The sequence below is a fragment of the Notechis scutatus genome, chromosome 4 (assembly GCF_049901735.1).
Source record: "Notechis scutatus isolate UNSWTSFEM ecotype Mainland chromosome 4, rNotScu1.2, whole genome shotgun sequence".
NCBI classification, from domain to species: Eukaryota; Metazoa; Chordata; class Lepidosauria; order Squamata; family Elapidae; genus Notechis; species Notechis scutatus.
The window spans coordinates 158,031,268-158,049,081 of NC_142012.1; the positions used below are offsets into that span (position 1 = coordinate 158,031,268).

Genomic DNA, 17,814 nt, shown 5'->3' on the forward strand with positions numbered 1-17,814 from the left:
GGAAGAAAGCGAGGAAAATGAAGGACTTAAGATCTAAAAAAACATTTAAGAAAGAGAAAAATATGATGCAAAATAAATACAATGATAGCAAACAAGAGAAAAAGGGAATACAACAGAGAAGGGATGCCAGCAAGACAGAGGTTAGAAGAAGGGGGGGTAGGAAGATCTGGTGGGGGAAGAAAGAAAGGGGAAGGCGGAGAAAAGCCACAAAGTTTTAAAATTGGATGGGAAAAGAGGAATCTTTTTTAGGGATAAAGGGTAAAGTATAAATTTTCTTTAAAAAGATTTTGCAAGGTACATAAGACGGTATTGTAATATTTGTATTAGAAATAGAAAATTAGAATGGCTTAAGAGTTAATAAGAAATTAAAATGTTGAAATGTTTAATAATGATTGATTTTTAAAATGTAATAAAATATTGAAGGGAAAGGCAATGAGAATGCTATAAGATTTATTATTTAGATTTATTATTTAACTACGTATTTAGGAGGATACTAAGTATTTAAACATTTTCGATTTATTACTCTGTTTTTATTGTTATTAAAAGTAAAAATTAATAGATAGAATGTACCAAGCAGAATCAGATTGGGTATTAGGTGTCATTTTAAATGTTAATCTAATATTTAGGAAGAGGATAGAAAGGCATCATACTCTGATTAGAGATTTCAGGAGAAATTCTTTTTTTTCTTTCATTATAAGGAATGAGATAGAGGGATAATAAAGGATGGGCAAAAGATACAAATATAATTATTTAAATTAAGATGGATTGAATAAGATAGAATTATGAAGAGTGAAATGTGTGGAGAAGTATATATAGAAGATACAGAATGGTAAACAAAATAGGTAATGATCTGTAAGATGAGCATGAATATAATTAAAGCCCATATAAAGAGAGGTACCGGGGGCCAAGTTACTTTACTAAAAGATTTTTTATATGTTTGTTTGTGTCTGTTTATGTTTTTGGGAAGTATTGGTGAAACCTTCTAGAAACACAGAAAGAGAATGACGATAATCAAGTCAGAAAGAAATAGAGGACAAGAGATGTTTTTATGCTCATTTAGAAATGGTTTAAAATAGAATTGTATTGTATAAGATAAGGTTTTATCTGACTTGTAAAATTTATAATGGAAAAAGGTTCAAATATGTAATGGTTGATGATGATTTGTTTGTTTCTGAAATTAATAAAACTTGTTTAAAAAAAAAAAGAGTTGTTAACCTAATCCTGCGTAGCTTCTTCTCTGGTAATATCACACCACTAACTAGAGCATACAAAACATTTGCTCGACCTATACTTGAATACAGCTCATCAGTCTGGAACCCACATCACGTATCTGATATTAACACAGTTGAGAAAGTCCAGAAATATTTCACAAGAAGAGTTCTCCGCTCCTCTACTCATTGCAGAATACCTTATGCCACCAGACTTGAAACTCTAGACCTAGAAAAACTAGAACTACGCCGCTTTCAGTCCGATCTAAATATAGTATATAAAATCATACATTCAATGTCCTACCTGTAAATGAATACTCCAGCTTCACCCATAACAATACAAGAGCACACAATAGATACAAACTCAAGGTTAACCGCAGCAAACTTGATTGCAGGAAATACGACTTCAGCAACAGAGTGGTCAATGTCTGGAATACTCTACCTGACTCTGTGGTTTCTTCCCCAAACCCCAAAAACTTTAACCTTAGACTGTCTACTATTGATCTTACCCCTTTCCTAAGAGGTTCTGTAGGGGGCGTGCATAAGCGCACCAATCGTGCCTACCGTTCCTGTCCTATTGTTTCTTTTTTTATTTTTCTTATACGTATCCATTTCATGTATTCATAACTATGTTTATACTTATACCTGTTATCTTGTAAGCGATTGACAAATCAAATCAAATCAATCAATAAATAAAAATAAAGTTCCAAAGTGAAATTATCAAAAGTAACCACTTCATAAATGCACGGCACAATGCAGGAGAACAAACCCATCAGGATGGGTTTCAAGATTCAGTAGTCCATTTGCATTGAAAAGACAAAGGCCACTCTTTTGAAGATAGCAAAGTCGATATTTTGGACAGAGAGGACTACTGGTTTGAAAGAGGGGTCAAAGAAGCCATCTATGTCAAAATTGAATAGCCCTCTCCCAACAGAAGGGGAGGGATATGACATCATCTATCTCCAATCTACAACACAGTCCTTTCAGCAGTTCCAATAAAGCTCCATACCCATTGGCACTACTTAGGTCACCCTGAGGACACAATAAACCTCCAAGTGGCCTCAATGACTCTCTAAATCAGTGGTTCTCAACCTTCCTAATGCCGCGACCCTTTAATACAGTTCCTCATGTTGTGGTGACCTCAATCATAAAATTAGCGGTGTCTCGGTTCCTCATACCATCAAAAATATGTGTTTTCCAATGTTCTTAGGCGACCCCTGTGAAAGGGTCGTTCGACGCCCAAAGAGGTCACAACCCACAGGTTGAGAACCCCTGCTCTAAAAGAATACAAATGACCAGCTGTCTGCAAGGACTATAAATCCTCCCATTCCCCACCATCCAGTCAGAGTTGAAGAAGTTTCTTGGGTGAGAAGCGAAAGGTTTTCAAAGAAAAACAAGAAACTCCAGTCACCTCTTGAAAAAAGCACCTTTGGGACAACCATGACCTGGATGACTGAGAATTTCCATAGATATCAAAAGTAACTAAAAAGTGACTTAGAAACTCAAAACTATAATAATAACTTTTATTTTAACAGGGGGAAAAAAAGAATTCTCAACTTAAAATTTGTTTGTACTTAAAAGTCCTTGATGAAAGATTTCTCTAATTAGATGTGGACAGCTGGGCAGTGTAGAGTGAGTCGGGAAGTTCTGATGGCATCCTGACCAGCAACAACCACCATATTTATTTCCTAAGGAGGCACAATGGCTAAGCAGTTAAAGGTGCTGAGCTTCTCAGCTGGAAAGCTGACAGCCTGAGTTTGAGACCTGAGCGGAGTGTAACAGGGAGAGCTCCTGTTACTTGCACTAGCTTCTGCCAACCTAACAGTTCGAAAGCATGCTAATGCAAATAGATAAATAGGTATTACTTTGGTGAGAACGTAACAGCATTCTGTGTGCCTTTGGCATATAGTCATGCTGGTCAAATGACCACAGAAGCGTCTTCAGAAAACACTGGCTCCCTGAGCTAAGAAACAGAGACAAGAATTGTTCAAGAACCCTTGGAAGAAGGTTTCTGACAGCAAGATTTCAAATTATTTCCCATCCTAGTCCTTAATAGCCACTCATGCAAAATAATAATAATCATAATCATAAATTAGACCAAACCATTGGTCTAAACTAGAAAGATTTAGCATTTCTAAATCACTGCTTTCTTAAGGATACTGGTAGAAAGGCTATGCAACCCAAACAAATGATTTGACTGAGATTGACTTCAACACAGTCCTACTTTACATGATTTATTTAGTTTTATTTCTCCTAACGTTTCCATGGTGTACGGGTATATTTTAACTTTTTAAAGAAAGATGTTACATGTATAATTGCTGAGCCAGGCCAGCACAAAAATTAAGTGCTCCCAAAAATGCATTTTGGGGGAAAAACAACAACAACCCTGTCCTTTCCTATCTTGATTTATTTAAACCAGCTTCCTTCCAGCAAGCAAGAACTACCAAAAGTGCAGTCATTCATTAGAATTTGGCCAGTGGCCAACTGCTGAAGTCATTACTAGACTTACCATCTGATTCCCTCTTGATCCAATATTGGTAGTAACATGTCACATTTCTGACTACTGGTCTTTCTATGCAGCTGTTTTAATGAAGATTCAGTTCTTATAAGAACTATTTAATGAGGTTTTAATTAAGCTACAGCTATAGAAATTTAATTTGAAAGTTCCAAGGCAATTAGATAGGGCTTGTCACTCAACCAAAGTATTTAATCATTCAAAGATGTCAGAAAGCAAAATAACTGAACTATTTCACATTGAAGCCCCTGATTATTATTATTTTTAATGTAGGCTTTAAAGAACATAATCACTAAAACCCAGGGTAGGGTAATTGTTAAGATGTTGGGCTGGGATTGAGAAAATATAGTTTGAAGCCTACATATGATCTTGAAGTTCACCGTAAGTGAGCTTCACGTATTCTTTTTGAGTGCCCTAACTCGTGGGTCTATTGTTGAGAGCATTCAGAAAAGGGTGGCATATAAATTTTTCCATTTTATTTATTAAGACCTAGTTTAATGACCTATGGAATGCTATCATAGATTTCAAATGTCTAGGAAATCTGCAATATCTTTCACAAAATCCCAAGATATATTCATTCACTGAATAAAATGCAAGATGCAAGATGATATCCCAGGCATTGTGTCTCCCTACCCAAATCTTTAGAAATAATCTAGACTTGAAACAGAGCCACATATAAAGAACTGAACTTTCACAGCTATCTTCATATACAACCAAGGTTGAATCCTGCAGCAAGATTTTGGTATGTTGAGAAAGTTTTATGCTGTTTATAGCCTGCCTGCCTTAATTCCTTCCTTCCTTCCTTCCTTCCTTCCTTCCTTCCTTCCTTCCTTCCTTCCTTCCTTCCTTCCTTCCTTCCTTCCTTCCTTCCTTCCTTCCTTCCTCCCTTCTCATTCCTCCCCTTTCCCCTCCCCTTATAGTTTATAGCTGTTTTATCTGTGTCCAGATTATAATTCTGGGGACAATGTTCAATTTTTTGAGGGAGGCTACTTTAATCTTATTATAAACCCAACACAGCGGTTTTCCCAGCTTCCATTTAATTTAGTTTTCAACATGGTATACATTCATTATGTCATGCTTCCTCCTTTTCAGTCCCTTCCCTTACTTTCCTCCACTCTCCTTCCTTCCCTCTTCCTTTCCTTTCCTTTCCTTTCCTTTCCTTTCCTTTCCTTTCCTTTCCTTTCCTTTCCTTTCCTTTCCTTTCCTTTCCCTTCCCTTCTCTTCCTTCCTTCCCTTCCTTCCTTCCTTCCTTCCTTCCTTCCTTCCTTCCTTCCTTCCTTCCTTCCTTCCTTCCTTCCTTCCTTCCTTCCTTCCTTCCCCCCCATCCCATCCCATGCTCAGAATTTGCAGGCATTACTCCAGGTATTTTTACACAAATTTTTGCCGTGTATCCTAATTACATGTGCATAGACTTCATCAGACTCATACATCCGATAGTAGGTTTTCCTTTTCAAACGAACAAGTCCATCAGGAGACTAGTAAATCTATAAACCAATGCACAGTTGAATGAAACAATCAGATGGAAATAAAAATGTAAAATTCCTCCAACTCTGGGCTGATATCAGTTTCAAGCAGTGTTTCTCAACGTTGGCAACTTTAAGATCTGTGGACTACAACTCCCAGAATTGCCCAGCCAGCATGGGTGGCTGAGCAATTCTGGGAATTGAAATTTACAGGTTTTTAAGTTGCTGAGGTTTCGAAACACTGGAAGAAACAGTTTAAACTTCTTTTTCTTTGCTTTAGAATTAAACACGTATCATTTATAAGAAAAGTTATAAAGCAGTAAGAGGGAAAAAAAGAAAAAGGAAAGAGGAAAAAAGGAAAAGGAAAGTAGACTGCTGTGTCAATCAACTTATAGCTGTCTAAAAGATGCAATTGGTGTTAATATGTACTTGTGGCCTTCAAAGGTATGGAGGTCTGGAATTCATATGAACCCCTCAATTCTTGTCAACCCTATAAGATCAGCATTGGAAACCAGCACCATATAGGCTGGTACTGTTTTTATTGTTATAGTAGCAGAGCTTTGCAAGTCTGATTGTGCTTCCTTTTTTTTCACTTTATCTCCATGGGAGATAAAAACTAGGGAAGAACTTGTCTGAGATATTTACTCATTTTGACTAAGCCAAGTTCAACAACATCAGAGAATTCCTGGAAGCCTGGCACTTAAGACGAATCGGCCATCAGTAGGCTCATAGAGATAAACAACGTTTACATCCCTTTCAAAAAAGATAATCAGAAAGCCAAAAAGGGAACAAAAAGATCCAAGCACCATCTCATCTATGATCAACACTCAGATGGGCAGAGAATAATGTTCTGTGAATTTATTTTCCCATCCTTTTTATTGGCTTTATTTGCAACCATATTTAAACCTTTCATAATCTGAGAAGAAAGCAATACAGCTATGGACAGAAGCTGTTTCCACTTTTTTCAAATTCTTAAGGTTTAGATGCAGATGCATAGCTGAAAATATTACTGTTTTATGAAAAGGAAATGAGGAGACAGAAGATGAATATGTACCTATTAAAAATTCCTTTAGGAATTCTCTTAACTGACTTTTTTAAAAAAAAACTTTTACATTTAAAAGTATCGTCTGAAATCTTTCATTTATATTGCATAGTCTGTCTAATTCTTGGGGATTATTTAAAGGTTGTATAAATGAAAGGGCAACAACCATGTAGAAAGAAAGAAAAAAGTGCCCATGAAGACTGCAGAATTCTAAAATAAAAGCTATACTCAGCATTATTCCCATTCTTCCACTTTTTAATATAACCATCACAAACACATTATATGGGTTCTATTAACATTTAAAAAGAAACCTGGTTTGCACTCCTTTAGCCTATTCAATAACGTATTGCATTTTTTTTTTACTATTAAGATGTAGGCAACACCAGAAAGTGCTACTCTAGCTGACATCACAAACATTTCCTGGAAGAAATCAGTAATAGAAGACAGATTGGTTTTAGATATGAGACTGCAGTGGTCAAGAAATCAATATATGTCATTAAAACAGTAAGATCTGCATCAGATTCTCTTTCTTTGATCTCAGAATGTCTTTAATCTGTAGGGCTATTTGTTTCTTCTGAATGAGAAATTTCATACCTTTTTAAGGAAAAAAACCACTTATTTTTTTCTTTTTTGTTAGGATCATCTGATACACTTTCTGCTGTCTTTAATGGATTTCTTGGCATTGAAAGCTGATCCTTGATATATTGAAAAATTGCTGAAAACATTGATGCCGAGAGAACAGAGAATTATCTTCAAATGTTTCTCATGTTTCCTTCAGTCATGTCGTTAAAGCATTTGCTGTATAACTTACATTTTTGAAGCATAATCCAGGACATATATATGATTAGTATGGGTGCATAGCAAAGCCTGAAGGACTTTCTCATGACCAGCAGAATTAAAGAGAGCCTAGAAAATTCACATTTAACATTTTTAGGGAAGAGCAAAATCAGTGACACCATATAACTTAGGTGGGGTACGGTCAGACATATAGGTAGAGCTCAATTGTGGTTCTAGGTTGAGGACTACCTATAATGTTTATTACTTGACATATATGTGATATATTTAGTTCATTTTTTTTCTAGTTCCTTGTTTAGTTTGTTATTCTACACTGATGCATTTTTGTATGTTCCCCTCTTTTGTGTATTTCTTTGTAAAGTTTTTAAATGAAATTGTATGTGTCTGTAAAATGGCTCCTACAGGCAGGTCATTTTTGGGTGCCCTCATGAAAAGGCCACAAGTTGTTAGACTCCTGGTGATTGGCCCAAAGTCAGCCAATTGGCTTTCATGCCTGAGCAGGACGAGAACTCTCAACTCTCCTGGTTTCTAGCCTGGTGCCTTAACCATTAGACCAGGGGTGTCCAACCTTGGCAACTTTAAGACTTGTGGACTTCAACTCCCAGAATTCCTCAGCCAGCAAAGCTGGCTGAGGAATTCTGGGAGTTGAAGTCCACAAGTCTTAAAGTTGCCAAGGTTGGACACCCCTGCATTAGACTAAACTGGCTATATCTTTTTAAAAATTAAAATTGAGTCTTTTCACACAAATATTTAAGCCATTAACCCAGAACAATAAACCTCATCATTTAGTATTTAATTTGGTTTATATTGCATAAGTAGAAGCAAAAATGCTAGAATTACATTATACTTTATAGCTGAATACAATGTGTCGTCCCCCCCTCACTTCAGTGGAAAGCTGATGATTTCCAATGTCTTTTCTCAGAAAACAGGTATACAAAATTAATCTGCCTTCTAGCACACATTCATCATATTGAATTACTCACTAGCTATTTTTGCATGATAGACTTAATCAGGTGAGTTAAAAGACCCAGCACCTGCACAGCTGCATTTACACCACAGGCTAATTTGGATCAGGGTTAGACTTGGTTTAGTCCCTTGTCACCCAAATAGAGTTTATTGGGTTAGTGAATGTGGTTCAGTGAATTAGCTGAACCCAGAAAATATTCTAGTTAGTGTGCTGCATATTTGTATATCTAGGCAGCTACATCTACTGAATCTGCTTTATAAAACATTATATACAAATATTATGTAAAATTATATACAAATGCATAGGATAGGAGAACTACTGGCTCTGCAGCAGAAATTGTGAAAGAGAGGTAGGGGTCCTACTGGATCACTACTTAAATATGAGCCAGCAGTGTGCTGCAGCTGCCAAAATAGCCAATGCAGTCGTGGGTTGCATCAACAGAGGGATAGCATCAATATCATGAGAACATTTTATATCACACTAGTGAGGACACAGTTGGAGTACTGTGTACAATACGGAAAAGATGCTGAGATCCTGGAAAGTGTGCAGAGAAGAGCAACAAAGGTGATTAGTACCTGCCCTCTGGAATATCTTGCCCCCCTGGTTTGAGGTCTGACACCCCTGATCTTCTGGAAGAGCCTAAAGACAAGCTCTGCCAGTTAGCTTGGGGCTCCAATGGGAGAGAATCACAGTGGAGGTGCTTGTTTAACAGCAGATCTCCCCACAACCCTGCCCTCCTCCCCGTGTTTAATTGGATCATAGCATTTAACTTGTATTAATTTATATGAATGGATGGATGGGTAGGTGGATGGTCTGGAGGCTAAATCATATGATGAATGGTTGAGGGAGCTAGGTATGTCTAATATTTCAAGGAAAATGCATAGGGGGGAGACATGACAAGTGTCTTCCAATACTAGGGGATTGGGTCACAGAGAAGAGGGAATTGACTTATTCTTCAAAGCACCAGAAGGCAGGACAAGAGTTAAATGGGTGGAAGCTCATTAAAGAGAAATCCAACCTAGAAGTAAGAACTTTTCTGACAGTGAGAATGAATAGAATAGTTTGCCTCCCAGAGTTGTGGGTGCTCCATCAATGGAGGTTTCCAAAAATTGAATTTGACCATAATGATGTAAGGTCTCCTGCCTTGAGCAAGCGGTTGGACTAGAAGACTACTACACTCCTCTGCTCGCAACAGAATACCCTATATCACCAGACTTGAAATTTTGGGCTTGGACAATCTTGAACTACGCCGCCTATGGTTAGACTTAAGCGTAGTACACAAAATTATCTGCTACAATGTTCTACCAGTCAATGACTACTTCAGTTTCAGCTGCAACAATACAAGAGCACACAACAGATACAAAGTCAATGTTAACCACTCCAATCTTGACTGCAGAAAGTAGGACTTCAGCAACAGAGTGGTCAATGCCTGGAATGCACTACCTGAATCTGTAGTTACATCCTCAAACCCCCACTCCTTTAACCTCAAACTATCCACTATTGACCTCACCCCATTCACTATTGACCTCACCCCATTCCTAAGAGGTCTGTAAGGGGCGTGCATAAGTGCAGCATTGTGCCTCCCATCCCTGTCCTATTGTCCCCATTTATTTGTACCTATTTTCTGTATTCTTACTCATGTTTATACTTATACCTATTATTTTGTAAGCGATTGACAAATCAAATAAATAAATAAAAAATAAATAAATAACAAAGTTCACTGAAATCTATTCCAGGACTATGATTCTGTGTCCTATATAGTTGGTAAGAAGACCTTCTATAATTTCACACTTCCAGGTGCAAGAGATCAATTTTTCCCAGCCTCCCCAACAATGTTAATTTGGAGAACTGATACAAAAGCTGAGGTTTTCCAGTTACCTTAGAGAATCCCTTTGATTGTAACAAGCTCCTATTTATATACAAGGAAAATTGCTAAAATGGTCTTTTTTGAATGGGGAATTTTAGAACAGGGGTGTCCAGCCCCCCGGTTGGTGGACTGGCATCGGGCTAGGGCATGCCAGAAACTAGGTTGTGCAAACAAGTGAAGTGGGATGTAGGCAGCATCCAAAACCACACACACCCCCAGTCTGCAGAAAAACCTCTCTCCCTGGAACCAGTCCCTGGTACCCCAAAACTTGGGGGCCACTGTTTTGGAACATATTTGGAAGGCCCAGAGGGCACGAATCCACTAAAAATCAGAGCTCCCTTGAGGTTCTCAGAAAATAACACCTTTTAATCTATTTGGTTCTGCAACCCAACAAAGACACAGACTTCAGAGAGTAATTAGGTCTGCAGAAAAAACAATTGCTACCAACCTGCCTTCCATTGAAGACCTGTATAATGCATGAGCCAAAAAGAGGGCTGTGAAAATATTTACAGACCCCTCACATCCTTGACATAAACTGGTTCAACTCCTACCCTCAAAATGACGCTATAGAGCACTGCACACCAGAACAATGAGACACAAGAACAGTTTTTCCCCGAAAGCCATCACTCTGCTAAACAAATAATTCCCTCAACACTGTCCAACTGTTTACTGAATCTGCATTACTATCACTATTACTATTAATCCTCCCTTCTTTTCACCCATCTCCTCCCACTTATGACTGTATGACTGTAACTTGTCGCTTGTATCCTTATGATTTACATTGACTGTTTCCTAGTATGATTTGATTGCTTATTGTACCCTATGTCTATTATTAAGTGTTGTACGTGATGATTTTTGGCTCTTGACAAATGTACCTTTTCTTTTATGTACACTGAGAGCATTTGCACCAAGACAAATTCCTTGTGTGTCCAATCACACTTGGCCAATAAAGAATTCTATTCTATTCTATTCTGTTCTATTCTGTTCTATTCTGTTCATTTCTGTTCTGTTCTGTTCTGTTCCGTTCTGTTCTGTTCTATTCTATTCTAATAGGGGCAGGGGAAAACATTTGCATACATGATTGGGAGTCACCAGCTAAATTCTTCAGGTAGCTTTTTAACTGACTTGGATAAGCAGTGTTGTGTAAACTCTCCTGGCACCTTGCCTTCTGCTGCCCTTCAATCTTCTGCTCCCAATGACTACCTTATCACTTGAGCTGGTTTCTTAGCTCGCATCCCCCCAAATGACCCCGGAGTACAAAATGCACTGTAGTGTAAGCGCTTTGGAGGAAAGTTATGCAACGACCTAGATTAGAAGGGCAAAAGGTGATTCAGAGCACATGAGGACATGCATGTAGCTTCTATAAAAAACACCTTCCAATTGAATACCTTCTCTTTCCAGGATGACGTTGCCAACCAACCAAGCTGAAAAAAGACTCAGCTGCTTTCATACAGTAAATATAGTTTAATATAGTCCTAGACTATAACCATTCATTTGGTGACTGTTTGAAATTACAACAGCATTATTAAGTGTTGTACCTGATGATTCTTGACTCTTGATGAATGTATCTTATGACCAGGGGTGCAATTCTACTGGTATGGCAACCATTCAATGAGCGTGCGCAAACCGCTCTGCGGCGCCAGTCACCTGTGTTCTAAAAACAGGAAATAAAGAACAGGAAAGAGCAAGGATGGGTGGGTGACTGGGCCCACAGCAAATAGATTTGGAGTCAGCTGATCATCGGAACAAGGGGTTGCCTGAACTAGTCCAAACTGGGAGAATCCCACCCCAGCTTATGACTGTTTTTCACATTTAAGATGGTTGCAGCTTCCCCGTGGTCACATAATCAAAATTCAGGCAAGCCAAGAGTTAATGGAGTAGAATTAAAAAGTGGGTAGAGGAAATAATGAAACAAAAAATTGAATTCAGACCAGAACTGTTTTTTATTGGGAATAATAAGGGGAGATTATACTAAGACAGACAAATACGTTGTTTTACAACTGCAGCCAAAATTGTGTACGCACAGTACTGGAAACAGGATAATATGCCATCTGAGAGGACAGCGATAAGAAAGATTTTGGACTGCGCGGAGATGCTCAGGCTGACCCTAAAGTTAAAAGACAGAGGTGAATCGGAGTATTATATGGTCTGGGGCGCCTGGTACATTTGGTTAGACAACAGATATAAAAGTAACACAGTAACTAATATATGAATATGAATGTTGATGATGCTGTAACCTTGTTGAAAGTGCGGATATGTTATAAATTGCTGGAAAATGTTTAATAAAAAGTATTTTTTTTAAATTCAGACACTTGGCAACTGGCATGTATTTATGACGGTTGCAGTGTCCTGGGATCATGTGATCACTTTTTGTGACCTTCTGATCAGCAAAATCAATGGGGAAGCCAGATTTACTTAGTAACCATGTTAGTAACTTAACAACTGCAGCGATTCATTTAACAACGGTGGCAAGAAAGGTCATAAACTCACTTAACCACAGACTAACAAACAGATTAACAAACTTGCTTAGCCGCAGACATTTTGGATTCAATTGTGGGTCATACGTCGATGACTCCCTATGTGCTCACCAAATCTCGTTTTGCCTTTTGAATCTAGAGGACAACTTTAACCGCAATCACCATTTTCGTTCTCTATTAATGCTCGTAAGGCCTCTGTGAAGCCCAGAAACATCGCTGGAAATTGAGATAGGGTGAGTTGAGTCTACGCATGTAAAAGCAGCATTAGATGACAAGCCGTTTGGCTGCAAGCAATTCAGGGGAGACAAATACCCAATTTCCAGAGCTTACGTCGCACCTCCTTCAACACCTCATCTCTGCATCTTTACCATATGATTTCAGCTCACCAGATAAAAATCCAGGATATTGAAATTGCTCATGATTGTATCGCTGTAATTAAATGAGGATTACAACAACACGGTTTTGAAAAACAACAAATAATAAAGCAGCCCAATGAGCTGGGACCTTGGACCCAATTTTTGTTCAAGGAAAATGTGTATTCAGCCAAATCTATAGGGATGGTATATCTAGCAATACAAAAATCAGATAGACAAAAAAAAAAAAAAAAAAACCCACAGAGCTACAGTTTAATGACTATACTCAACAGTTTGAATTGCTTCCTAGTATTGTCTATTTTTTTAATCTATGGTTACACATTTTTAACATTTCTATGTATGTGTATTAGAATGCAAATGCACAAAAGGGCGTTTTAGGATGGACAAATCTAAATTTCCCCCATGTTCTGAATGAGTCCAGTTTTTAGGAATCCGGTCAAAAATACACAATGTGAGGCTCCACATTTTAATTCAAACCACAGATGTGGCTGCCAGAAACCTCAGAATGATCCCACACTGTAATTCATATGTGACAGAATGGGACATTTTGTTAAATGTATCAGTGGAAATTAATTACATTTAACTGAACTTAACATAAAGCCAGCACAACCTTTATCTCCTCTTTTCCCATTCTTTTCCCATTTGTGGCTTCTGGCACACTATTCACAGGTCATAAATCGCTCTCTATCTGGACAATTTCCTTTGGAATATTATCCCTTCAGAAATTAGACTGGCAGCCATTTTAACACTCTCTCATAAGGCCCTGAAGATTTGGTTTTGCCAGCGGCCTGTGGAACCCAGAGTGGGATGGAGCCCATCAAATGTGTTCTGTCCTAGGCATCACCAAAAAGCACCCAGTCAATTCTGAGTCCCAGCAAAAACCTCTTTATTTACAACAATGTGAATAATTTCATTCACAGCCAGCTAACAGCTTGGCAAACAGTCTCGCGAAAGTAGACTAATTATCTCAGACCTTTATTAATCCTGGAACGCTGCCTGGTAAATAGTTCCACGCTCACTGTTGTCAGGGAAGGCTGGGTTTACAGACAAATCTCCACGACCGAACGAGTTAGTTGTTTCCTGCAAAAGCCACCTCTCCTTTTGCTCCTCTTTTAATACTGATGGGAGGTGACATTCATTGTCCACCTGTGGCCTTGCTCCCACATTGATCCAGAGTTCTTAATTGTTCCTTTCTTTTAGCAGCTCTGCACTTGCGCAGGCTGAGAATCAGTTCCAACTGCTCCCCAGCCTCACTGCTGTCTGAGCACGAAAGCAGCTGATGACTGCCAGCCTGCCCTGGCCCCATCTCTACCTCTGATGCAGATCCCTCGTCCGAGCCTTCCTCAACCTCCAAGAATGGCCCAGGTGCCTCCCCATCCTCCTCACTACTGTCTGACTCTGCTGCCAGCTCCACCAGCCACTGACGGGACACAACAAAATGGCTCCTGTGAGTGTGTGTTGTCGCCGGGGATGGGTGGGTGGGTGGTTATTGTTTTTTATTTTTATTTTCTATACAGCTTACAACAGTTCATTTAGTGAATGTTCAGAGTTACAATGGCACTGAAAAATGGGACTTATGACCGTTTTTCATAGTTACGACCTTTGCAGCATCCTCATGATCATGTGATCAAAATTCAGATTCTAGGCAACTGGTTCATAGTTATGACCTTTGCTGTATCCCAGGATCATGTGATCCCCTTTTGCGACCTTCTGACAAGCAAAGTCAAGAGGGAAGCAAGGTTCACTTAACAACTAGGCTACTAACTTATCAACTGCAGTGATTCACCTAACAACTGTGGCAGGAAAAGTAATAAAATGGGGCAAAACTCACTTAAATGTCTCACTTAACAACAGAAATTTTGGGCTCAGTTGTGATTGTAAGTCGAGGACTACGTGTACTATGTCTACATTACTTGTAACTAGCTAAGTAACTAAGTAACTAAGTAACTAAGTAACTAAGTAACTAACTAACTAACTAATTGATGTTATATAGTCTCATCCTAAAAGACTGCATATTTCTAAAAAGTGGAATTTGTTTAAACCAAACTTGGCAAGGCTTTCCCGGATAGGAAAAGAGTTAAGACCAGTGGTGGTATGCTACCGGTTCAGACCGGTTCACCCAATCTGGTAGTAAAAAAAGCCTCCGACAATCAGCTAAGAGGAGAAAGAAGAGAAAAGCGCAGGACCGGCTTTTCCACCTGCCCCGTCCTTTTCTCTTCTTTATCCCCTCCGCTGATTGGCACTGCAGGCCTCAGCTGGTGTGTGGAAAGCTGTTAGGTGGACACACATTAGGTGCACAGGAGCGCGATCACCAAACCAGTAGTGGAACAGGTAGGATCCCACCGCTGGTTAAGCCCAATCATCATACGTCAAGGACTACCTGTATCCATGAAAGTGAATGATATCCCATGCGTCATGACACAATTGTGGGATTTGACATCCCAGGCGCCATGCAAATTGTGGAATTTGCATTACTTGCACAATGTCCTCAAGCAAACAGGTCACTGCGGCTTGTACCAATGCCCGGCTCCCTTCATCATTGGCTTTTATCTCCAGCTTTCCACCAGCCATCTTTCCCTAAAAGCTTAGCACAACAGCTCCAATCTAAATTTAGACACTGGTTAGTTTTGCATGCAATGTTGAGGGAGAGTTTTAGTTAACAAGTGTGCATATCCTGACAGTTTCCTTCCCATCAAGCCACCCCATGCTGAGTTTTACCAAGGTTTTAAACCAACCATGTCAGTCAAGATATCTTAGATCTATTTAAGCCGGATGGCTGCATCTTAAGTTGTTATTTTATTCTTCTGCATGTTATAAAATTTCCTGACAATTAGAACAATTAATCAGGGGAATGGTTTGCCTCCAGAAGTTGTGGATGCTCTAACACTGCAGGTTTTTAAGAAGAGATTAGTCATTTCTCTAAAATGGTACAGGGATTCCTGTTTGAGCAGGGGGTTGGACTAGAAGACCTCCCAGGTCCCTTCCAACTCTGTTATTCTGTAAGTCCTACTTCTTTAAATAATGCTCGTGCCTTCACAACCTCCGACCCTAATCTCTGAATGAATGACACACATAAGCTAAAAATCCATGCGAGAGTTGAAAGGTTGAAGCATGAGCCGTGGTGGCACAGTAGTTAGAGTGCAGTACTGCAGGCTACTTCTGCCGGATGCCGGCTGCTTGCAATTTGGCAGTTCAAATCTCAACAGGCTCCAGGTTGACTCAGCCTTCCATCCTTCCAAGATCGGTAAAACAAGGACCCAGATTGTTGGGGGAAATATGCTGACTCTGTAAACTGATTAGAGAGGGCTGTAAAACACTGTAAAGTGGTATATAAGTCTAAGTGGTATTGCTAAGTGCTAAGAATGGGAAGACTTGCATTTCTTAAGTCTTTTTCAGCCATGGAAAAGGCAATTTTGGGCTACGTTCCAACCTACCATACAGCATTGTGATGAGTAGGGATAAAATAAGGGTGGAAGTCGGGGGTGGAATTCAAAATTTTTCACGACCGGTTCTGTGGGTGTGGCTAGTGGCCATGAGAGCGTGGCCATGTGACTGAGTGGGTGTGGCTTCTTCCTTCCTTCCTTCCTTCCTTCCTTCCTTCCTTCCTTCCTTCCTTCCTTCCTTCCTTCCTTTCTTTCTTTCTTTCTTTCTTTCCTTCCTTCCTTCCTTCCTTCCTTCCTTCCTTCCTTCCTTCCTTCCTTCCTTCCTTCCTCCCTCCCTCCCTTCCTTCCTTCGCAGCACTCCCCCCCTGGGGAAGTCTTCTTGGGGGGGGCGTTTTTGCTCCCATGAAGCTTCCTGGAGCCCAGGAAAGCAAAAAATGGAGCACGGGAGGGGCAGTGCCCCCACCCACCCACCCACCCCTCCTTTGCCTCCTGCGCCTCAGGGAAATCTCCTGGGTGAAGCAGTAAGACAGTGAGGGGGATCCTGGCTCAGCTGATCATCGGAATAGCTGAATGTCAGGAGGGGAAAAAAAGAAATACCTTAAGGACTGACTGGGCAGGGAGGGGAGGGGCGGGGCCAGCCTAGGGCCTGGTTTGCTGGTTCTCCAAACTGCGCAGAATCGTAGCAACCGGTTCTATAGAACTGATTTCCCCTGGTGGAAATGTTATGGGGCTGTCTTTGGTCTTGGAGGAAACGCTGGGTCTAAATCTGACAAACTGGTTAGTAACTGTGGTGCAGATATAGGTCTTCAGCATATATACCTAACATCCGAGGTGACCTTCAGTGTTTTATTTTTTGACCAGACTTATATCAAGTATTAAACCTGCTGCAAAGCTTCTTTTACAGCTCTTCTTTTCTTGGAAAGCTATGTAAAGCTATGTAACACTGCGTGCATTTCCAAATTGGATTACAGGACAAAGCATCTCCTTTTGTTGAACTGTAATTCTAATCAGGTGCATCTGTGGCAAGATGATAAATCAGCAGTTAGGAATAAATGCCCATAATCTCTTCATTGTTCAAGGCGCCATCCTACGCAGGGGAGTCCTTGACCATTCAAAGTTAGTCACCATTCAAAGTTACAATGGCATTGAAAACAGTGACTTATGACCGCTTCCCACACCGCTACAGTCATCCCATGTAACAAAATGCACTGGCCACTGACTCATATTTATGACGGTTGCAGTGTCCTGGGATCATGTGAATCATGTTTTTCAAAACCTTCTGGCAAGCAAACTCAATGGGTAAGCCAGATTCACTTAAACAGCTGTGCTAAGTTACTAACAATTATAGCAATTCACTTAACAATTGTGCCAAGAAAGATCATCTCAAGGATGACTCAGTCTTCCAATCTTCCAAAATTGGTAAGATGAAGACCAGGATTGTTGGGGGCAATATGCTGACATTTGTAAACTGCTCAGAGAGTGTTGTAAAGCACTATATAAGTCTCTGCATTTAAATTTCGTCAACATTTTCTTCTGGCTTAAAAGATGCTTTAAAACACCTTTTTAAGAGATGCTTTACAACGAAATTATCTTTCATCACACTGAAAGAAAACAACAGGATGGATACTTTTTTTTTTTTTTTTTCAAAATGCTAATTCTTTTACCAATTAGTACTGTGAGAGAAAAAAATACTTTCTAGTGACTCAGGGCAAATTACTTGGCA

At 39.5% G+C, this 17,814-nt stretch overlaps 1 protein-coding gene across 2 annotated transcripts in view; it reads right to left on the reverse strand.

Moving 5' to 3' along the window:
• The window catches only part of PEX5L (peroxisomal biogenesis factor 5 like), a 198,371-nt gene that overhangs the window by 76,235 nt on the left and 104,322 nt on the right, over window positions 1-17,814 (reverse strand). The window lies entirely within an intron of this gene.